The sequence below is a fragment of the Bubalus kerabau genome, chromosome 8, assembly GCF_029407905.1.
Source record: "Bubalus kerabau isolate K-KA32 ecotype Philippines breed swamp buffalo chromosome 8, PCC_UOA_SB_1v2, whole genome shotgun sequence".
In the NCBI taxonomy this organism is placed as follows: Eukaryota; Metazoa; Chordata; class Mammalia; order Artiodactyla; family Bovidae; genus Bubalus; species Bubalus kerabau.
The window spans coordinates 67,434,249-67,454,315 of NC_073631.1; the positions used below are offsets into that span (position 1 = coordinate 67,434,249).

The window sequence follows — 20,067 nt, forward strand, 5'->3', positions numbered from 1 at the left end:
ACAGAGATGAGCTGACTCTGAGAGACAGACACATAGAGATAGATTCAGAGAAAGAGATTGAAAAGTAGGTTTCACAAAAGTTGAAATGAGAGAAAGGAACACAAGGAGAGAGAGAGAGAGAAGGAGGAAGGAGGTAGGAAGGAAGACAGGGAAAATAAGGCAGAAAAAGAGACGCATTTAGAGTCAGAAGAAGGCAGGGTGGGTGGGATGTATTATGCTACTAAAACATTTGAGAAACATCTGTCTCATGTCCTCTGGATTCCCAGTGGCTCCCTTCCCAAACCTTTCACTAAGAGGGGCCTGGAGGTGTCTCCATGGTCCTTAGAGGAAGCAGGACCAGAGGGCTGACTCTCCAGAAGCTGAATTTAAGATTAGTTCTTGGTGCTTTTATTACCGGTTCCATGCTGTACTGTTTTGAATCAACTGGTCCAAGGATTATCTCCTCATTTTCCCAGGAGATGGGCTAAGCCAGGGAGGCTTCCTTTCCAGGATGTCAGAGATTGGAGAGCAGCAGGGCACAGCTAGGTATCAAGGAGCTGCTTCAGCTTTTCTACTTGTGTGTGTGCTCAGGGCAGTGTAGCTATAAACCTGAGCTTCTCCTTGGAGCCTTTGAAAGTGAGGGGTATATTAAGGTGCTTTTTGGAAGTGTAGCAGAAATTTGTCAGGGGCAAGAAAAGGCTATTGGAGGGGATCTGGGCCACTTTGCTTCTTCTAATGGAGTGGCCCAAGATTTGGGGGGCATGGGCTGGACACATTACTACCAGAATTCAGTCTGAATGCCTTTACCTGCTTCTCAAGTTTCTCCATTCTGGCTTGAACTTGCCCTTCTTGCCTCAGTTGTCATGGCAGATCTGTTTCTTCCACACACTCATGATGGCTTGCCCTGGCCCCCATCCCACCCCTCAGAGCCTTTGCTCAGGCTGTCCCCTCAGTCAGGAATGCCATTTCCCCAACTCTGCATTGACAAATCTTGTCTATTCCAACTCTCACTTACCTCCTCCTCTGCTTTTCTTCCCCATGAGAAAGAGCTCCTCCTTCTGCATTCATCTTGGCCTCCTAGTCCTGTGTGAGGGCTCACATCTAGCCTTGAACCAGTATTTCAGCAACTATTCCTTGTCCTCTTGCACTGCAGGTTCCTTAAGAATGAGATTATGCCTAATTTTATTTTTCACCCTCTAATGGTGAGTGCTTGGGAGATTTTGTAGGAATGAATTAAAGGTTGCCAGGGTCCAAAGTGATTAATCAAAAGGCTGTGTTAATACTAGTTTTTGTGAATCTTGTTAGAAAGCTCCCAAAAATGATTTTTAAGTTTTACCTGGAAGTTCCCTGTGAAATCTTTCAAAAACTGTGGCTTCTAAAACTCAAGTTTATAGTGTGGCTGTACCCTGCCTAACACCTACTCCCTTTCTGCTCCCATTCTCTGTAGAGGAAATGGTCTAGCACATTGGTGTGGTCTGCTGGTCAGATGGGACCTCAAAAGTGAGCAGGTCACTTCCTGGTGAGAGAGCTGCCAGCTTGTTTCACATCTTTGGGCATTTATTCATTCACTCCTTTCCATCTGCCCTCCTCCTTCCCTCCCTCCTTCAACAAATTTTTATTGAATTTTATGGTATTAAAAAACACAATTTAATAGAATGCCTGCCACATGGCAAACATTCAATAAATGGTAATTGTAATTATTCAATACCCTAAGCTAATATCATGGGGAGTTGATGAAAGTAAATCAGACCTAGAACCTAGGATTCAAGGAATTCATACTCTTGAGGTGATATGATGTCTTCATACATAACATTTTACAAAATAAAAGCTTTTAAATGCTGCCAGATACATATTAGAAGTTTTAGGCCAATATAGACATTGTAGCAAATACAGATAATCAGAAAGTAAAAAAACACACTTGTAATTTTATCACCCACTGCTAAACATTATTAATATTTGTTGTATATACTTCCAGTACTTTTTTATATATACAATTTTTTAACAGCAATCATAATGTTTGGTAATGGTACTTAATATCATAGTAGCTTTGTTTCATACTCTATATTTGTTTTTATTTAAAAAACTTTTACTTTTGGCTATTTAGGTTGCTTTTACTTTTTACCATAATAGACAATGGAAAAAGACTAAATTTTTGAGCACATCCATTAACACTTTTGAGAATAAATTTCTAGAAGTACAATTGCGTGGTCTAAGACTATGTGTATTTTTAGGGATTTTAAAGCATATTTTTAAATACCCTCTGGAAATACCAACTCACATTCCCACCAGCCATGTATCAGGTGTTCACACACTCTCATGAGTACTGATAATTTTTAAAGAGTTTTTTGTTTGGGAGGTGGAAGGTAGTATCTTACTTCCACATGTTATTTCACTTCTTTACATTTTATGTCCTTTGCCTATTTGTTTTTCCTCTGGGGGAGTTTCATCATTTATTTTTAATTTTCAAGCACAGTTGACTCTTAAACAATGTGGGTTTGAATTGTGCAGGTCCACTTATACAAAAAATTTTTTTCTATAGTAAATACTACAGTATATACAATCTGCAGCTGGTTGAATCTGAGGATGTGGAATTGGGGCTTTGGAAGAATCACATATAGGATTAGTTATGACACAAATTTTCAACTAACCCTAGTTGTTCAAGAGTCAGCTGTACTCTTAATGTATATAATACATGTTAATTATACATATAATCAATGTATCAAATGTACATAATATATAATTATAGCTACTATATATTAATTGTACAATATATTATGTAATAACTATATATTAATCATGTGATAATTAATATGTACCAATAATATGCATTATATACACACCATGTATATGTGTCTCTGTGTGTGATTTGCAAGTGCTGCCTGTCCTGTATGTTACATGACATTTTCTTCTAAGCAGGGGGCTTCATATTCCTACAACATCGGCATGTGGCATTTAGGACTTGGTTTGTGGATGTACAGATATCTTGTAGCTCGCACCCATGGTCTCCGGCTTGTCCTATGGTTCCAGCAGGGTGGAATAGGTGGACAGTCCCCCTCTAACTATGTGAGGGAAGAATCCTGAAGAAGTTCCAGAGCCCAGATCGCTTTTTTTCTCAGGTGTCCGACATTCTGTCATCAGCAATCACCTTCTCTTCCAGTCTGTTAATTATGCAAAATTTCCAGGTCAAAGAACTTTACTAAAGGAATTTATGTTACTGTCCTGGCGATTCAAGAGATTTTCTCTCAGATTCAGGAGATTGTTACCCCTGGCTTATGAGGCCAACAGGGGTCTTGGGATTCTGCAGAAGAGGGGTGTGTGAGCCCCCACCATGGCAAGGTCAAGAATGAAGTTTCCTTGGAGGGCTCCTGACAGAACTTCTCTCTGTTAAGTGGAAATTTCTGGGTTAAGAGGGGCTTCTGTGGTGGCTCAGATTGGTAAAGATTCTGCCTGCAGTGCTGGAGATGCAGGAGACTTGGGTTAGATCCCTGTGGTCAAGAGATCTTGAAAACAAGACCATGAGCTTGAACACGTGCCACATCCAGAAAGCACTGACTGTCGTAGAGCCTTGGTGATTTGAGGGTCGCATTCCTAGGAAACCATTGTAGTTAGGATTGTTGTTGTTTAGTCACTAAGTTGTGTCCGACTCTTTGCGACCCCATGGACTGTAGCCTGCCAGGCTCTTCTGTCCATGGGATTTCCCAGGTAAGAATACTGCAGTGGGTTGCCATTTCTTTCTTCAGGGCATCTTCCTGACCCAGGAATCTAACTGCATCTCCTGCATTGGCAGGCGGATTCTTTACCACTGAGCCACCTGAGAAACCCCAGTTACGATTGTAGCCAATAATTATAACAATTAACATTAATTGAAGCCCATGTGTAGAAGTTCAAGTGTAATTTGACCTGTTTATGAACTAGTATTTGAATATGAAATGAACAGTTATGGGAAGAGTTGCTCTATTACTATTTTCCAGAAGGACTTTCTTTGTCTCCTGGGGTTTGGATATCTGTTTGGGTTTGTATTAAGTGGATTTACAGATTCTTACTTTCTCCATGAGGCTGCCCAAAACACACACTTTTCCTTCCAAGGTGAAGTATGTCTGCAGAAAGCAAAAGCACTTTTTTCTTGTAACTACCTGAGGGGGACTCTCTTGATCCCTCTTGGTGCTCCTCACCTCTCAGTTTCTGGATGAGAAAATGGGTCTTGGGGGGGCCCTCATTTTCTCTTCTCCTCAACGTGATGACCTCTACTGTGTCAGAAGGAAGTGGGTGAAGCTATGGGCCAGGAGGATGTGAAGTTGATGGGGTGTGTGGACAAGAAGCTGCTTCCTCCACAAATGAACCTGGTGGTGTTGTGGAAAATTCTAGGCCTGTAAGGTGTTGCTAACAGAGGGATGCGTTGCCTATAGCAACTGCCTCGGGCTCCCTTGCCCCTGTGTTTCTCTCTGCGGGGTTGTCCCAGAGGAGGAAAAACAAGGGGCCCCTAGACAGCATTCAGAGGCCCAAGGGGCAGGGTGTGAGGGTTCCCTGTCCCACGTGGGACTGCTGTTTGCTGGGAACCCCCACTAAGTGGGGAGGTCTGCTGGCGGGTATGTCTTTCACAGGGGTTCTGGGTGCGCGGGGCTCTGTGGGTGGCCGAGGCTGGGATATTGGGCTGCATGAACTGGGGGTATGGCCCCTTTCCAGCCCGGGCATAGAGGCTCCTGGCCTTGGTGCACAGGGTCGCAGACTGGTCTCAGTGTTCTGTGTCTCATCTGCCTGTTAGTTTGTCTGGCTTGTTGGGGGTGCTGGTGGGTTGCAAGGAACTGAATTAGTATCCAAGGCAAACTGTCCTGCCACTGCCTCCCAGCACCTGTTGCCCTAATTCTCTCCTCCTCCTCCTCACGTCCCTTGGAAAGATTCAAACACAGCCAGGTGAAGGGGGCATTTGGACTGAGGGCTCATGCACACTGGGACTGCAGTTTCTGCTCTGACTCTCACCTCCGCCCCTGATTCCCCTTCTGCATCTGAGCCACAGTCCTTCAGGTGTAAGATGCAGAGTGTGATCCTTAGTTACCGGGCTGTGGTGAGGATCAAGTGAAGTTACATGTGAAGAAGTTGTCTGTTAACCCTGCAGTGTCATTAAACAGCTTCTTGTTAGGAGGGAAGACAATACTGATTAGAGCTTGTGTGTCCCTCTGCACGGTGCTTGCACTTCAACAAAGAAAGTGTGAGAAACGAGGCTCTCACCGTGGGGTCTTACTGGCAGCCAGCAACTGGAGCGCATGGTGTTAGGGATGTGTGTTGTCTGAGAAGGGGTGTTTGTAGCAGGAAACCCTGGGCGTTGGAGTCACACGAAGACTTCCTGTGCCGGACAAGCAAGTCAGTTAGCTTCACTGAGCCTCAGTTTCCTTCTCAGAGTAAACGGGGCTGGGGTGAACCTTCCTCCTGGGTGGACCCGGCCAGGGGAGTGAAGTTCCACGCATAGTGCCTGCTGTCACACTGTGTGCTTGCTCAGCAACCCTTCCTCCCCTAGAGGTTATACTGTGACTGGAACTGGCTCTGGCTGCGAGTGGGTGAGGGTTAGTGGTGTGATCCTGAGGGTTAGTAAGTGTGTCTGGGGCAGACTTAGGGGTGAGTCAGTACTGCTGTGTGCTGGCCTGGGAATGGCCACCAGGAGGCCCACATCTTGGCCCCTGATGCCAGATCGGAACAAGAACAGAGTGGGTACTGGGCACCTCCTGCCCTCCCATGGACTGGTGTACCTCCTGGGGCCACCCAGTGCCCCAGGCATGTCTACCAAGCCTCCATGGACTTAGCAGAGCAATGGGCACAGTCCACCTGGGCCATGGGGACGTTGAGGGTAGTGGGTGGAGGAACATCACTGCAGGAATGAGCTTCTGAACTTGACTTAGGAATTGGAAAAGGAAACGGGGACCAGGATGGTAAAATGGGACCTAATAGAGTTCAGAACATAACAACCTCTGGAGTTAGACACTGGGGTTTCAGATTCTGAACCTCATGTTTTTGTTATGATCTTGGAGAGGTGGCATCAAATGGCTAAAGTTGTGTCCTCAACTGTGAAATGGACATAATAAATAGTATCTGCCTTGCTGAACTGGGCAATTAAATGAGATTATGCAAGCAGAGCTCCTAGGCATTATCTTATTCTGGATACCAGAACAGAATACCATAGGTTGGATGGCTTAACAGAAATGTATTTCTCTCAGCTCTGGAGGCTGAGAAGACACCAGCATATTTGGTGTCTGGTGAGGACCTGCTTCCTGGTTCATAGGGGGCTGTCTTCTTACTGTGTCCTCACATGGCACAAGGGGTGAGGGAGCTCTCTGGGGTCTCTTTTATAAGGGCACTAATCCAATTTATGAGGCTCCACCCTCATGACCAAATTACCTGCCAAAGGCCCCACCACCTAATACCATTACAGTGGGGGTTAGGTTATAACATATGAATTTTGAGGGGACACAGTCTATAGCACTATTTTTATTGAGAGATAATAAACATTTGCTGAATATAGCACTGAGTTAAGCACTGTAGAAGGGCCAGGGGAACCACAGGGGAAAACATGCACAGTGTTAGTGGGAAACACATACCAGACTCAGAACTGAAAGTTCTGGTTAGGTTCTTCCTAACTTGCTCTTTAATCCTGGGCAAGTCACTTAACATGGGAGGTAGTTTCTCCATCTGTAAGTTAACTGGTTGGGTACAAAATTCTCCGTGGTTCCTGCCACTGCAGAAAGGTGGTGAGCTTTCAGTCCTGAAGGCCATTGTAGCTCTCCCAAAGCTGGAAAGTGCAGGGGTATGGCTAAGTGAGGCGCTTTCAGACTTCTAGTGAAAGAAATTTGTAGAGTTCAGAGCATCACAGAGGCAAGTAGAGTGCAAACCTACCAAAGAGTTGAAATTATTATTGAAGTAAGTAGACTAGATTTTGTGTATCCAACTTTGTATGATAATTCACTGTACTCACAAGTGAAGTCTGATAACTACTGAGCTCTCACCAAGGGTAAGTCAATGTGTAGCTGCTTGGACCTTCCAGACTTTTCACCTCTGTGATGTCAAATTCCAGTGAGAAATGGGGATGTGCATGGAGATTTCCAAGTGTTGCTGCTTGCCTGCAAAGTTAGCTCCTTTCTTTTGTGATATGAAACCTTTGTGGCTTCGATTCATGTTACTACCTTTGTTTGTAATGAACAATAGATAATTGTAGTGGAAGGACCTAGCATGGATCCTGCTTAATAAATGTTTGTTGTAGTTGAGAGGCAGTGTGTGTAGAGGTTAAGAGTATGGATTATGGAGCTTGACTACCTTGGTTTGAATTTTGGCTTCACAGTTTATTAGCTATGTGATTGTTGTGATCTTGGACAAGTTACTTAGCCATTCTGTAAATGGACATAGTTATGTTACTCGTCTCCTAGGGTGTTGCAAGATTAAATGGGTTAATGTACATTAAGCACTCTGAACAACACCTGGTACATAGTAAATTCTATATAAATGTTTGTTATGATGTTATTTCCATATTATTATTATAATATTCATTACTATATACTGCTCTGCTGCTGCTCAGTCGCTTCAGTTGTGTCTGAGTCTTTGTGACCCTATGGACTGTAGCCCACCAGACTCCTCTGTCCGTGGGATTTTCCTGACAAGCATACTGGAGTGGGTTGCCATGCCTTCTTCCAGGGGATCTTCCCGACCCAGGGATTGAGCCCATGTCTTCTGTATCTCCTGCATTGCAGGTGGATTCTTTACCACTGAGCTACTGGGGAAGCCTGTACTACTACATATAGTAATAATAATACATTTCCATAATATATAATTAACATGAGGATAGTAATAACTATCTCTGAGACCTTCTTGATCAACACCTATTTATGCTGTTCCTTGAAGAGCCATAAGGATGGCCTTGATCTTCTGCTTTCTGTAGTTCAACATTGCCATTTCCTGCCAAGAGGCATTGACTTTTGTGTGTTCTTGGGTGTTGGAGTCCCAGTACTATACAGGTGTTCTCAAATCCATGGTGGACCTACAGATGTTCCCATCTTCTTAACCAGCTGACCGTCTTTTAGGACTCAATGTGTGACCTGTGATGGCTTTGCAGGCCGTTTTTATGTAGTTTACTTTCCTAGGCCAGGATGTCTTGCAGAAAGGAAAGTAATGCAGAAGACCTGGGCTCTTGACCCAGTCCTGGTACTTCCTGTCTCTGTAATGGTGGGAAAGATCATTCATCTTTGTGAGCCTCGGGTCCCTCATGTGTAAATGCGGATAGCAGTTCCTTCTTTGTTGTGTTATTGGGGGAGTTCAGTAGAATGAGGACCAGATGAACTCAGCACGCTCTGGATGCCCAGTAATTGGTAGCTGTTGGTTGTGATAATGGAGAGGCTCTGAAATCAGGGAACAGGCAAGTCTCCCAGACCCACAGCTGCTTCCCTGGCTGGAGGTCCCCAGCCTGCCCTCTGGCTGCCTCCCCCAGCCCCTGACCAGCCACTGTGTTGTGTGCTGGCGCGGCTGCAAGGCTGCCTTTGTTTGAGTGTAGGATTTCCGATCAGGCCGGGCATCTGGAGCGCCCGCCTCATCCCAGCTGAGTGTTTCCAGCTGGGTTTGGGTAATTGGTGCCAGCTGCTCTGGGGAAAGTGGCTGGCACTTCCTGTGCTGTTGGCGGGCAGGCTCCAGAGTGTGGCGGGGGCTTGGCCTGAGAACCAGGCCTTCCCCCAGGGTCCCTGTGGGGGGACTTGGAAGCAGAGCTGCTGGAAGTTGGTTTTTACTTGTCTTGTGGACAAAGGTCCAAACTACTCAAGACTCCATCCATGAGTATTAGTCCACAGACACTGCTGCCAATGCTTGCTTCTCAGAAAAGAAATAATTTTAATTGATTAGCTGGTTCCTGACTTTTCTCTCTGATTCTCCAGACAACGGTGCTTTTTCTCTTCTTGATAACGGTGTAGAGTGGGTCAGGTGTGATTCCTGGGGCTTGGAGAAGAAAGAGAAGGATCAGCTCTGCTGGACTTGCATCACTACTAACCACAGGCATTTGTCTAGCCTTTAAGAAGGGGCCTTTAAGTTTCTCTGATTCAGCTTTTATAAATAAGGTTATAGGTAGAGCAGTTACTGGTGAGGATTTCAATGCCGGTCTTTAGAGCTCAGGTTCAGTGTCTTTCCTGTTTTTTTTTTTTAATTTTTTTTGGGGGGTATTGAAATGCTATGCTGGATTTGCTGAATTACATATTTTATTCATCAGATATCTTGACTATTGGAGGTCATCTCAAATAATTATTATGTTGTATAAGGTGGAAAGAATATTCCTTCTTTATTTCTGCACAAACCAGAAGTTGAATTGCTGAACTCTGATGTTCACCAGGGAAGAGATATTTGGCCACACTGTTCACCTTTCTCAATCTTGTAAAGCAGGAATAATAGTATCTATATTTGATTATGCTGTTTGTAAATTGCTGGCCCATTAATGAGACCATTCCAGGTTCTTATAAACCTTAATTCCTTTCCCTTCTCTATTCTCCTTCCTTGGCTCATGCCATACCTGAAGGCATTTTGACTGGGTTAGATGTTCACTGTGATACAAGGCATGAGAACCCTCCAGCCCTTTGGAAACTTTATCTCTCTGAAAGGTCCCCAGAGGGAGCTGGTTTTGATTTACTCTGACTCCTGGGCCCAAGTATCCCAAATGAACACATGGGATTTAGGCAGCGAGTGGGAAAGTGGATGGATTTCTATTTTAAAGTCATTAGCTTACAATTTCCAAGAAAGGCTCATTGTGTTTAGTGACTCATTTTCTTTAACCATTGGAAGTTCCTTTAGATTTTTGGAATTTGTAAAGTCAGTAAGTATTGAAGGGGAATCCAGCATCTCTTAAAGAGGGAACCAGCAGGACTCTGACTGGGACCAGATCCCAGCTGTCTTCTGGGCCCCGGGGAACTCAGCTTTTCAACAAGATGCCTTTTCTTCTTTCCTCATCAGGTCATTCATGAGGCTAACTGTTTAAGACAGGGAATACAGGTTAAAAGATACAGAAATCAGGCCAGTTGTGTAAGACCGTAAGCCTGGTCTTGGTGACTATTCCAAGAAGGCTGTTTTCTGGGGGTGATTATGCAGTTGTTTTGTAATCGGTTGCCCTAATGATGATGATGATGATTATGATAATAATAATAATAATAATGTTTTACAATCTGTGAAGCACTTTCCCAAACATCAGCTCATTTGAGTCTACCAGTAACCCTGCAGGGAAACTATGAACAGCTTCTTTTTACAGGTGGACAAGCTGGGGCTTCAAGAAGTCAAAGTTAGAACAATGACCCAAATCCAATTTCTGCATTTTGGAAAGCTCTGGCATCTGAAGTGGAAATCTGGGAACGATCTTAGCTTTCTTTTCCTGTGTCCCCACAGCTAATTAGTTATCAGGTCCTGTAGATTTCCTTCTCCAGACTCTTTCCAATTCATATTTTTCCCTTCATCTCCTCTACCTTAGATCAGACCCTTCTCTTCTCTCACTTAATCTATTGCAGTGTTTCCAAGTAGTTGCCCTATCTCCCCAGTTTGTCTCCATTCTAAACTCCTCTCAACATGGTAGCTAGAGTCTAGCAGTTGGAACACGCAGCTAATCCTGCTGCCGTCCAGTTTAAAACTGTCTGGTAGCTCCCATTGCTTGCAGGATGAAACCTACATTCCCTAGTAAGGCTCACAGGCCTTTTGTGGTTGGTCTTTGCTTTTCCCTGGGCTTACCGTGTCCCTGCCTGCCCATGAATGGTAATCACTCAAAGGTTGGCCTTTATTAGGTGCCCTCCACATGCCAGCTATTGTGTAAGGCATTAGGGATATAATGTGAGTCAAACTGTGGGCCCAACGGAGCCCACAGATGTTAGTGGTATAGCTGTGCTTTGATGGAATGGCCTGGGTGCTGTGCATGTGCCTGAAAATGGCATGGAGCCTAGTCTGGGGTGTTGGGGTAGAGCCTAGTCTGGGGATGGACTCCCCTGATGAGGCGGGTGGAAGAAGGAGGTGGGGAAGCATGCAGATGGAGTAGAGGAAAAATAGGGGTTAAGAAGAGGCCTGAGAGGTGGGCAGAGGTTCTTGTGAGCCACCTGAAGCGTTGGATCTTTTTCCCAAGAGCAGTGGAAGGCAACTAATAGTTTTAAGCAGAAGTGACACGATCAGATTTGTGTTCACAAAAGCACAGGCTGTTTATTCTGGGGCAAATCAGTGTGTGAGTGTTTGTTGACTGGGGCTACTGTTGTGTCATAGCGGGCCACTGCCATATATATGCCATTCCTCCTCTGTTTCTGAGCCTTCCTATACCCTTCCGAGTAGTCCTTCTGACTTTGGATCAAACCAGACAAACTTCCAGGCTGTCAGAGAGGCAGATTGTCCTTAGGGGCTGAAGGTTTTCTTCATTTTCCTAGTTACTTAATTCATTTTTTTTTTAACAAAATGAAGATAGAATAATTAATTTCATTTGCCCATAAAAATGATCCGTATTCATTTTGGGAACTCAGGAAAGAAAAACTCATTATTCAGAGATGACCTCTGTTAATATTTAGGTGAATCTGCTTCCATATTTTCTTTATCTTAAATTTGCATGGTATTCTATAGCAGTTTTTTTTTTAATCTAAATGGGATCATCCATGTTGACTTATCTGCATTTTAAAACTTATTGGTGTGCATGAACATTTAAAATTACTCAGTGCTTTCCCTCTCTTAGTGCCTAGGCCCTCTTTGGCCCTGTGTTGACTTCTCCAATCTGGATACAGTCTGGACACAAGCCAGGTGAATCTTATTGGAGCATCTCACAACATGGCCTGTTTGGGCAATGCTGCCTCACCAGTTATACACAAACATATTTTATATATAAACATACACACCCACATACACTTATTCTCTCTCTGTGTGTAATTGAACATTTGCTATTTGCCAGACACTGTTCTAAGGGCTTTGAAGGCACTAGCTCATTTAATTTCCCATTTTTTGATGATGAAACAGTTAAAAAAAAGTAATTTATTTTAATTGGAAGATAATTACTTTATAATATTGTGTTGGTTTTTGCCATACATCAGTATGAATGCATGCCACAGGTATACATGTGTCCCCCCACATCCTGAACCCCTCTCCCTCCTCCCTCCCCACCCCATCCCTCTGGCTTGTCCCAGAGCACTGGCTTCGAACTGGCCATCTATTTTACATATCGTAATGTACTTGTTTCAATGCTATTCTCTCAAATCATCCCACCCTCGCCTTCTCCCATGAGTCCAAAAGTCTGAGGAAACAGACACTTGCCCTGGGAATCTGAAGCTAACGTGGTTGTGTGTGAGGCAGCCAGACATGGGAGATGTCAGAGGAAGGGCCTTTTTATACGGGGACAGGCCTTTGGTAAAAATTCAAAGCACTTGTGGGACATCCAGCATCTCCTCTTAGCCTCCCAAATGAGAGGGTTTATGACCTTGAATGGGGGAGGCAACTGGATCTGAAGGTTTTAGGATTAGAATGTTCCTTAGAGTGTATTTCAAAAGAAAGCCACTCCTTCCTTCCTTAACTCTCTTACAAACATTGGCTAGGTGCCTGTCTTATCTTGTCCTCCTTTTCCTCCCTTTCCCTTTGATTCATTCAGTTTTATTTTTTAAGAATTAAAAAATTAAAATCTTTTGTCTGCAGTGGGATCTTAGTTCCCTGACAAGGGATTGGACCCACATCCCCTGCGTTGGAAGTGTAGAGTGTTCTTCTTTTTTTAAGTGTGCCAGTCCATTTGGGACATTTTATTTTTTATAAATGTTATTACTTAAAAAACGTAATTTATTTTTGGCTGCTCTGGGTCTTTGTTGCTGCGCAGGCTCTCTGGTTGCAGAGAGCAGGGGGCTACTCTCTGGAGGTGGCGCATGGGGTTCTCATTGCGGTGGCTTCTCTTGTGAAGCACAGGCTCTAGAGCATGCCAACTTCAGTAGCTTCGGCTCCCAGGCTCTAGAGCATGGGCTCAATAGTTGTGGTGCATGGGCTTAGTTGCTCTGCGGTATGAGGCATCTTCCTGGATTAAGGATCAAATCCATGTCTCCTGCATTAGCAGGTGGATTCTTTACCACGGAGCCACCAGGGAAGCCCCCTGTCATCGTTTTCTTGGGTAGATTTCTACGAGTGGAATTTCTGGGTTGTATGATAAGTTAATATTTAACTTTTGAGGAACTGCCAAACTGTTTTCCAGTTGCACCATTTTACAATCCCACCAGCAATGTAGCAGAGTCCTTATACCAAGCTTTATGGAAGTAGGAATTAGCTACCTGGTTTTCAGGTGTTACAGGGGCAGGGCTGGCTGCATGTAAACCAAATGAGGAGCTTGTCAAAGATTTCTGGGCCCCATGCTTTGGAGATTCTGATTCTACAGTAATGGAGTGGGGCCTGGGAATGTGTGTTTTCAGAAAGCTGTCTAAGTAACTCTGATGTGTGGCTTTGTTTGGGAATCACTGAACTGGCTGAAGTTCAGGATGGGATGAGCAGGGGAGAATTCTTGGGAAAACTGTAGGCAAAAATGCATGTGTAAGAACAATATAATATGTGCTTGTAATTAGCGACTGAGCATGCGTGCACACAGTGAGTGGTTTAGCAGTAGGACTGGCCAGAGAGAGAGGCCCTTGAGGAGACTTTGACATTGGTTCAGTCAAGACCAATTACTTCATTGATCTATCCATTTAGTTTTCTGTGAACATTTTTTTTTAGGGGAACTAACTTTTTTTTTCAGTACCACACACTAGGCTCAGAGCTTTATATTTAATCTTCCTCCCCCCCCCCAAAATCCAAGAAAAGATTTTGTTTTTATTTTTTAAATTAATTTTTATTGGAATGTGGCTGCTTTACATTATGTTAGTTTCTACTGTACAGCAAAGTGAATCAGCCATTTGTATATGTATATCCTGCCTTTTTTGGATTTCCTTCCCATTTAGGTCATCATATATTTCAACAACTCTTACTAATTATTATTCTCAGTTTGGGCTTTCCTGGTGGCTCAACGGTAAAGAATCTGTCAACAATGTAGGAGTCGTAGGAGACGTGAGTTTGATCCCTGGGTCAGGAAGATCCTCTGGAGGAGGGCAGGGCAAGCCATTCCAGTATTCTTGCCTGGAGAATCGCATGGACAGAGAAGCCTGGTGGGCTATAGGGTCGCATAGGGTCACAGAGTTGGAAACGACTGTAGTGATTGAGCATGCATTCTCAGTTTACAGATGAAGAAACTGAGGCTTGAGAGATTAAGTAATAGGGCTGGGACTTGAAACCCAGTCTGTCTAGCTCTTTCCATTATAGCAGCTTGCTGCTACTCTGTGCAAGGCACTGTGTGAACAGGGTCTTGGGATTTCATATTTATTGTGGAAGAATTCATTACACATTTTCATATCACACTTGATTATCTGGCTTGCTGTGTAATCACTGCTATTTGCTCTTCCTTTCTGTGGGTTAGAGATACAGGTTTTTCTAATGGTAATGACAATATTTAAATATTCTAGGGAGATGCAGAGTAAGGTCCCTTAGTTAAACCTTGAGACTTTATGTCTGCTTCAATGAAAAGTTCTCTGACTGCTTCTTCCCTCCTGGTCCCTGTTCATCGAAGTCGCCTTTACTGACTGTGCCAACGCTCGACCCAGGATCTCTGGTGGCTGACAGTCTGAGCTCTACAGAAGGGGGAGAGTAGCCTGTCTGTGAATCTGGAGTTGGGAGTTCTGTGGTAGGGCTGTCTTCAGAGTTGGATGCATGATGAGGGGAAACTTGTAGTAATTACTGAACAGATGCTCTTAATGAGGTCTCTGCTGGATTTCCAGCTGGCAGTGAGAGCGCTGCATTGGGACAAGGATGTTGCAGTCACGGGATCATTATGTGACATCACATCCTCCCCTTGTTGTCATAGCAGCTGTAATCATCCCACTGAAAGTGTCCCTCAGGGTGCTGGCAAGCCACATCTTTTTCCATTAATGGGAATCCATGGTGCTTTCTTCCATGATAAGGAGAAAAAGAACTAGTATATTAATGTTCTTGGAAAGGAGAAAAATGCTTAACGATTTTCAGCATGTTGTTACTACAACAATTTTTATGTAAGTTGTACATGTTGATTGTGGAAAAATTTATAAAATAAAGATTGGCAAAGAAAACACAAAATCCTCCTGTAATATCAACATGCATGAGAATTACTGTTAACATTTTGAGAAATTTTTGTTTTTCTACTATAGTTTTAACCCATATGAACAATTCATTATTGTTTTTTCAAATATGGGTCCATTATTGTATTGTTGTTTACTTTTTCCCTCTTACCTGACAATGTATAATTAATGTCATTTCATATCAATAGTCTTCATCAGCCGAGTTTTTTAAGATCCCATGATTTATTTAGCTGACCTCTATTGTTTGACATTTAAGTTCTTTCTGCTTTCTTGCTCACTCAGTGACTACCACTCATTTTTACATCTTTATAAAGCATTTTTGCCTTAGGATAAATTCTAAGGAGTAAAGTTGTTGAGTTGAAAGTGTTTAATATTTTTGAAGCATTTGAAATATACATTATCCTTCTCTAGTGTTGAAAGTGAAAGTCACACAGTTGTGTCCGACTCTTTTCAACCCCATGGACTATACAGTCCGTGGAATTCTCCAAGCCAGAATACTGGAGTGGGTAGCCTTTCCCTTCTCCAGGGAATCTTCCTAACCAAGGGATTTAACCCAGGTCTCCTGCATTGCAGGCAGATTCTTTACCAGCTGAGCCACACATAAGTATGACTTTCCCTGTTGACCTTTATATTGGCTCTCAACCTTTAAAAAAGTTGTTATTTGGTAGGTCAAAAATGGCATGTAACTCTACTGTTTATTTATTAGTGAATTTGATCTTAATTTCTCATCTTATTTCTTTTATAAATCACATCTGTATTCCTTTTATAGATAGCACACCTGTTTTTCTGTTGGAGAATTCTCTAACTTATGTAAACTTTTTATTTATTAAGGCTATTAAACTTTGATAATATTTGCTGTAAATTTCACTGTTTGTAAATATGCCTTTTAACCGTGCTCGATGCTCAGAGTTTAAATTTAAAAATAAACCAATCAGGGACTTCCCTGGTGGTCTAGTGGTTGAGAATCCGGATTCCAATGCTGGGGATGTGAGTTTGATCCCTAGTTGGGGAACTAAGATCCCACGGGCCATGAGGCAACTAAACCTGCGTGCCACAACCCTATCCCAGCACAGCCGAAAAAAAAGTCAGCCTCAAAAAAACAAAAACAAAAAAAACCCCAACTTTTTTTTTCTATTTTTGGTTCCTATTTAAAAAAACCTATTACACTGAAGAGATTATGAAAATATAACTTTCTACTGTTTGGGGCCAGAAGCATCATAGCTGATTTTCTAAGACTAGTGCAAAACTTTTAAAATGCCTCTTGGCAATTTTTGAAGACTTTGTAAAAGTGAGGTTTCTAGAAAATTAAAAAAGATAGCTATTTATTTATTTTTAAAATTTATTTATTTTAATTGGAGGCTAATTACAATATTGTGGTGGTTTTTGCCATACATTCACATGAATCAGCCATGGGTGTACATATGTTCCCCATCCTGAACCTCCCTTCCACCTACAAAAGATAGCTATTTAAATCTGAGTAGTGTCATATGTTGCTCATTGTGGGAAAACTTGGCACAGATGCAGTTTTTAAGTGATGTGGAGTGTAGTGATATTTTTCTTTAAAAATGTATCTAGGAGCAGAATAGTGAACAGTGCTTTATAGAAACCAGGATTTTGGCTTCTGTCTTCTTAACTTTTTGTGCTAACCAAAGCCTTATTTTCCAGCTCTTTCTTTCTCCAGTGGAGGTGATAATGGTAGCTGGTGGTGCTGAGTGATTCTTGTGGACCAGGAACCATGTTAAGGCTTCATATGTAGTAGCTCATTTAATCCACACAAAGACCTTGTGAGATAGTTGTTATTTATTAGTATTATTCCTGCAGAAATGTCAAACAATTTGCTTAAAATCTCAGAGCGTACAAGTTGGAGAGCCCAGGTAGAAATCCAGGCTTTCTGGCTCTGGGGCCCCAACTCTTAACCATCACACTTCTCTCAAAATAGCTGCCTTTCCTGTAGCTACTTGACCCTCCTCCTAGATCCTGTGTTAGCCATTCAGTTGTGTCTGACTCTTTATGACCTATGGACTGTAGCCTGCCAGGCTACTCTGTCCATGGAATTCTCCAGGCAAGAATACTGGTGTTAGTCACTCAGTCATGTCTAACTCTTTGTGACCCCATGGACTGCAGCCCACCAGGCTCCTCTGTCCATGGAATTCTCCAGGTAAGGATACTGGAGTGTTTTGCCATTTCCTTCTCCAAAGCATACTGAAGTGGGTAGCCATTCCCTTCTCCAAGGGATCTTCCTGACCCAGGGATCGAATCTGGGTCTCCTGCGTTGCAGGTGGATTCTTTACCGTCTGAACTACCAGGGAGGCACACTAGATCCTGAGGTTCCATTTAACCCCAGCTCTATCATTTAATGTCTTTTTGCTCTTGTTTTGTCTTTTCTCATCTGTGTTAACAGAAGAGCTGAAGATGATATGTTTGAGATGTTTAAGCTTTTTCTTTACCTTGTTTTTTGAGTAGTGGGTAGATACCAATGAATGTCGAGATAGGAAAAGACACATGTTCATTTAAGTCTGGTTTATACTTGTTTTTGTCAGTTCTAGTATTTAATTTCTTGTTTTTGGCTTAATGTTTGTTGCTGTAAAAGGGGGCTAGTAATAGTATCTATTTCTTAGGGTTACAGTGAAAATTAAAGCGATAATAAATATATAGGGTTAGAACTGCATGGTACAAAGACAACGTGATCAATATATCTAGCTATTGTTGATATTATGAGCAGTATTATTATAATACAGTTTTATACTTTCATAATAGCCATTTATGCCCCAAGTAAGTGAAAATATGTTTCATTTTCACAAATTGGCTATCTTGCAGTCCATAATTAAGGTTTCCCAACTTGATGGTTGTTTGTCAACAATTATAGGGTCTCACTAAGTGAATACGATTATGTATCATGTCATTATGTCAGTGAATTTGCTGGATGTTTTTACCCACATATACCAATTTTCTTGAACACATTAGCAATTGTAAACATGTTAATTTATGTTGCAAGAGTAGTTGTTTTTCTAGTGGAACTTGTAATGAAGCTTTTTCTATTATTTCAACTTATCTGAGATTACAGTATGAATAGCAGAGCTCCTCCAGTTTGTTTCTACTTTTTTGGACCTGTATAACCAATACATGACAGAGAAATACATTGGATGCTAAACCGGACATAACACGCAACCATCATTCTTAACTCCAAGTTTGAAAGTTTCACATCAAAATGAAGTAGCGTCTAGTTGATCTTGTTTGCCTACTTTACAGTAAATATAAAAGTTTCGGCTTCTAAATAAAATTATTATAAGTATATACCATTATATCCATATTGGGGTTCTGTGTAAAATTTGATTTGAACAGAAGGTTTACTGCTAAAAATATTTGAGACATTGTGCTAGATGTTTTTTAGTATCTTCTATTCTAAAACCCTCTTAAGATTTAACCTTAAGCCTTCCTATTGTTCTTTGATGTACGTTCATCACTATGCAACCCTCCATTCCCCTCTTCTATAGTGAGAATAGTGCTTGGGTCATGTTTTGAGATCTCTGGAAATGAGGAAAGCAGGAGTTGACTTTCTGAGTACATTATTCTCAGGAACCCAGTGAAATGGTGATACTAGGAATCAGTGTTTTTAGATTTGTGGCATCTATCATATTTGATTTCTGTGCCACCACACTGATGGTATCTACACAACTGATTTTGTTAACAAATCATTCGACTTGATGCTGACTACAGACACTGCTTTGGCTGCAGTGCCTCCACAGATTGGTTGTACTAGCCTTTGAAGGCAAAATTCAAACTTCCCCTCTGATTCTCAAGGATGTCCTGCTTTGATCATCACTATGCTTTCCAGTCAACTGAATCCTAAAGTGAATTCTGTCTTACTGTCAAACAAATGTGAGGACCCAGTGGATTTTGGAACTTGAGTTCCAGTTCTCACTCTGTGTCTACTGTGGCTGAGGAAATAGTTGTGGGATGATGTCCGTCCTTTGCTGTAGCCGCAGCATACTTTCACAAGTATTGTAATTCCAGGAAGTTCTTGGTTTATGTTTATACTTGAATCAAAGCTCAGGGGGAGTCCCCAGGTGGCTCAGTGGAAAAGAATCTGCCTGCTAGTATGGGAGACACAGAAAACGTGAGTTCACTCCCTGGATTGGGAAGATCCCATGAAGGAGGAAAAGGCAACCCACTCCAGTATCTTTGTCGGCAAAATCCCATAGACAGAGGCTCCTTAGGGTCACAAAGAATTGGGCATAACTGAAGGACTGAGCATGCGCACATACACGCAAAGCACATGATTTTATCAATTAATTTTTTTTAATGGATGGCTTTTGTTTTCCTCTAATTTATTTTGCAAAGTACTGGCTGCCTACTTTCCTGGTAGGAAATATGGCAGGTTCTACATTATCAGCCTCTGACCGGGCACTCTTCGCCCTATGTCTGTCATTGCTGCTACTGCAACTGCTGTTCTTTTTGCAACTATTTGAATGCTGTGCTGGAAGAGTCACTCCCTGGGTAGCTCCAGGCTGAAGTAGATGTCTCCATTGCCAGGTGTGAAGGCATTTCCTGTTGAATAACCTGACACCCCCCATCTCCATCTTGAGGCTGATGCTGCAGAGGTTGCTGATTAATTATTCTATATCTAATATTAAAGGGTTAACTTAGCATATGATAAATGTTTAATAAACACTTAAAGTTATAGCATGGACCTGACTTCTTTTACCAAATGTATTCTTTTACATTGTTATATTTTACATATATACCCAATTAGAATAGATTATATTATTTTAGGTATTTATTTATTTGGCTGAACCAGGTGTTAGGTGCAGCATGTGGGATCTTTAGTAGGGGCATGCAGGGTCTTCTAGTTGGGGTATGTGGTATCTTGTTCCCTGACCAGGGATAAAATCCTGGCCCCCTGCATTGGGAGCTTGGAGTCTTAGCTACTGAACCACCAGGGAAGTCCCTAGAATAG

General features: G+C 42.4%; 1 protein-coding gene across 3 annotated transcripts in view; it reads left to right on the plus strand.

Annotated features, from left to right (window-relative positions):
- PDE1C (phosphodiesterase 1C) overlaps positions 1-20,067 on the plus strand; it is a 566,144-nt gene that overhangs the window by 25,443 nt on the left and 520,634 nt on the right. The gene's annotated exons all lie outside the window — the stretch shown is intronic.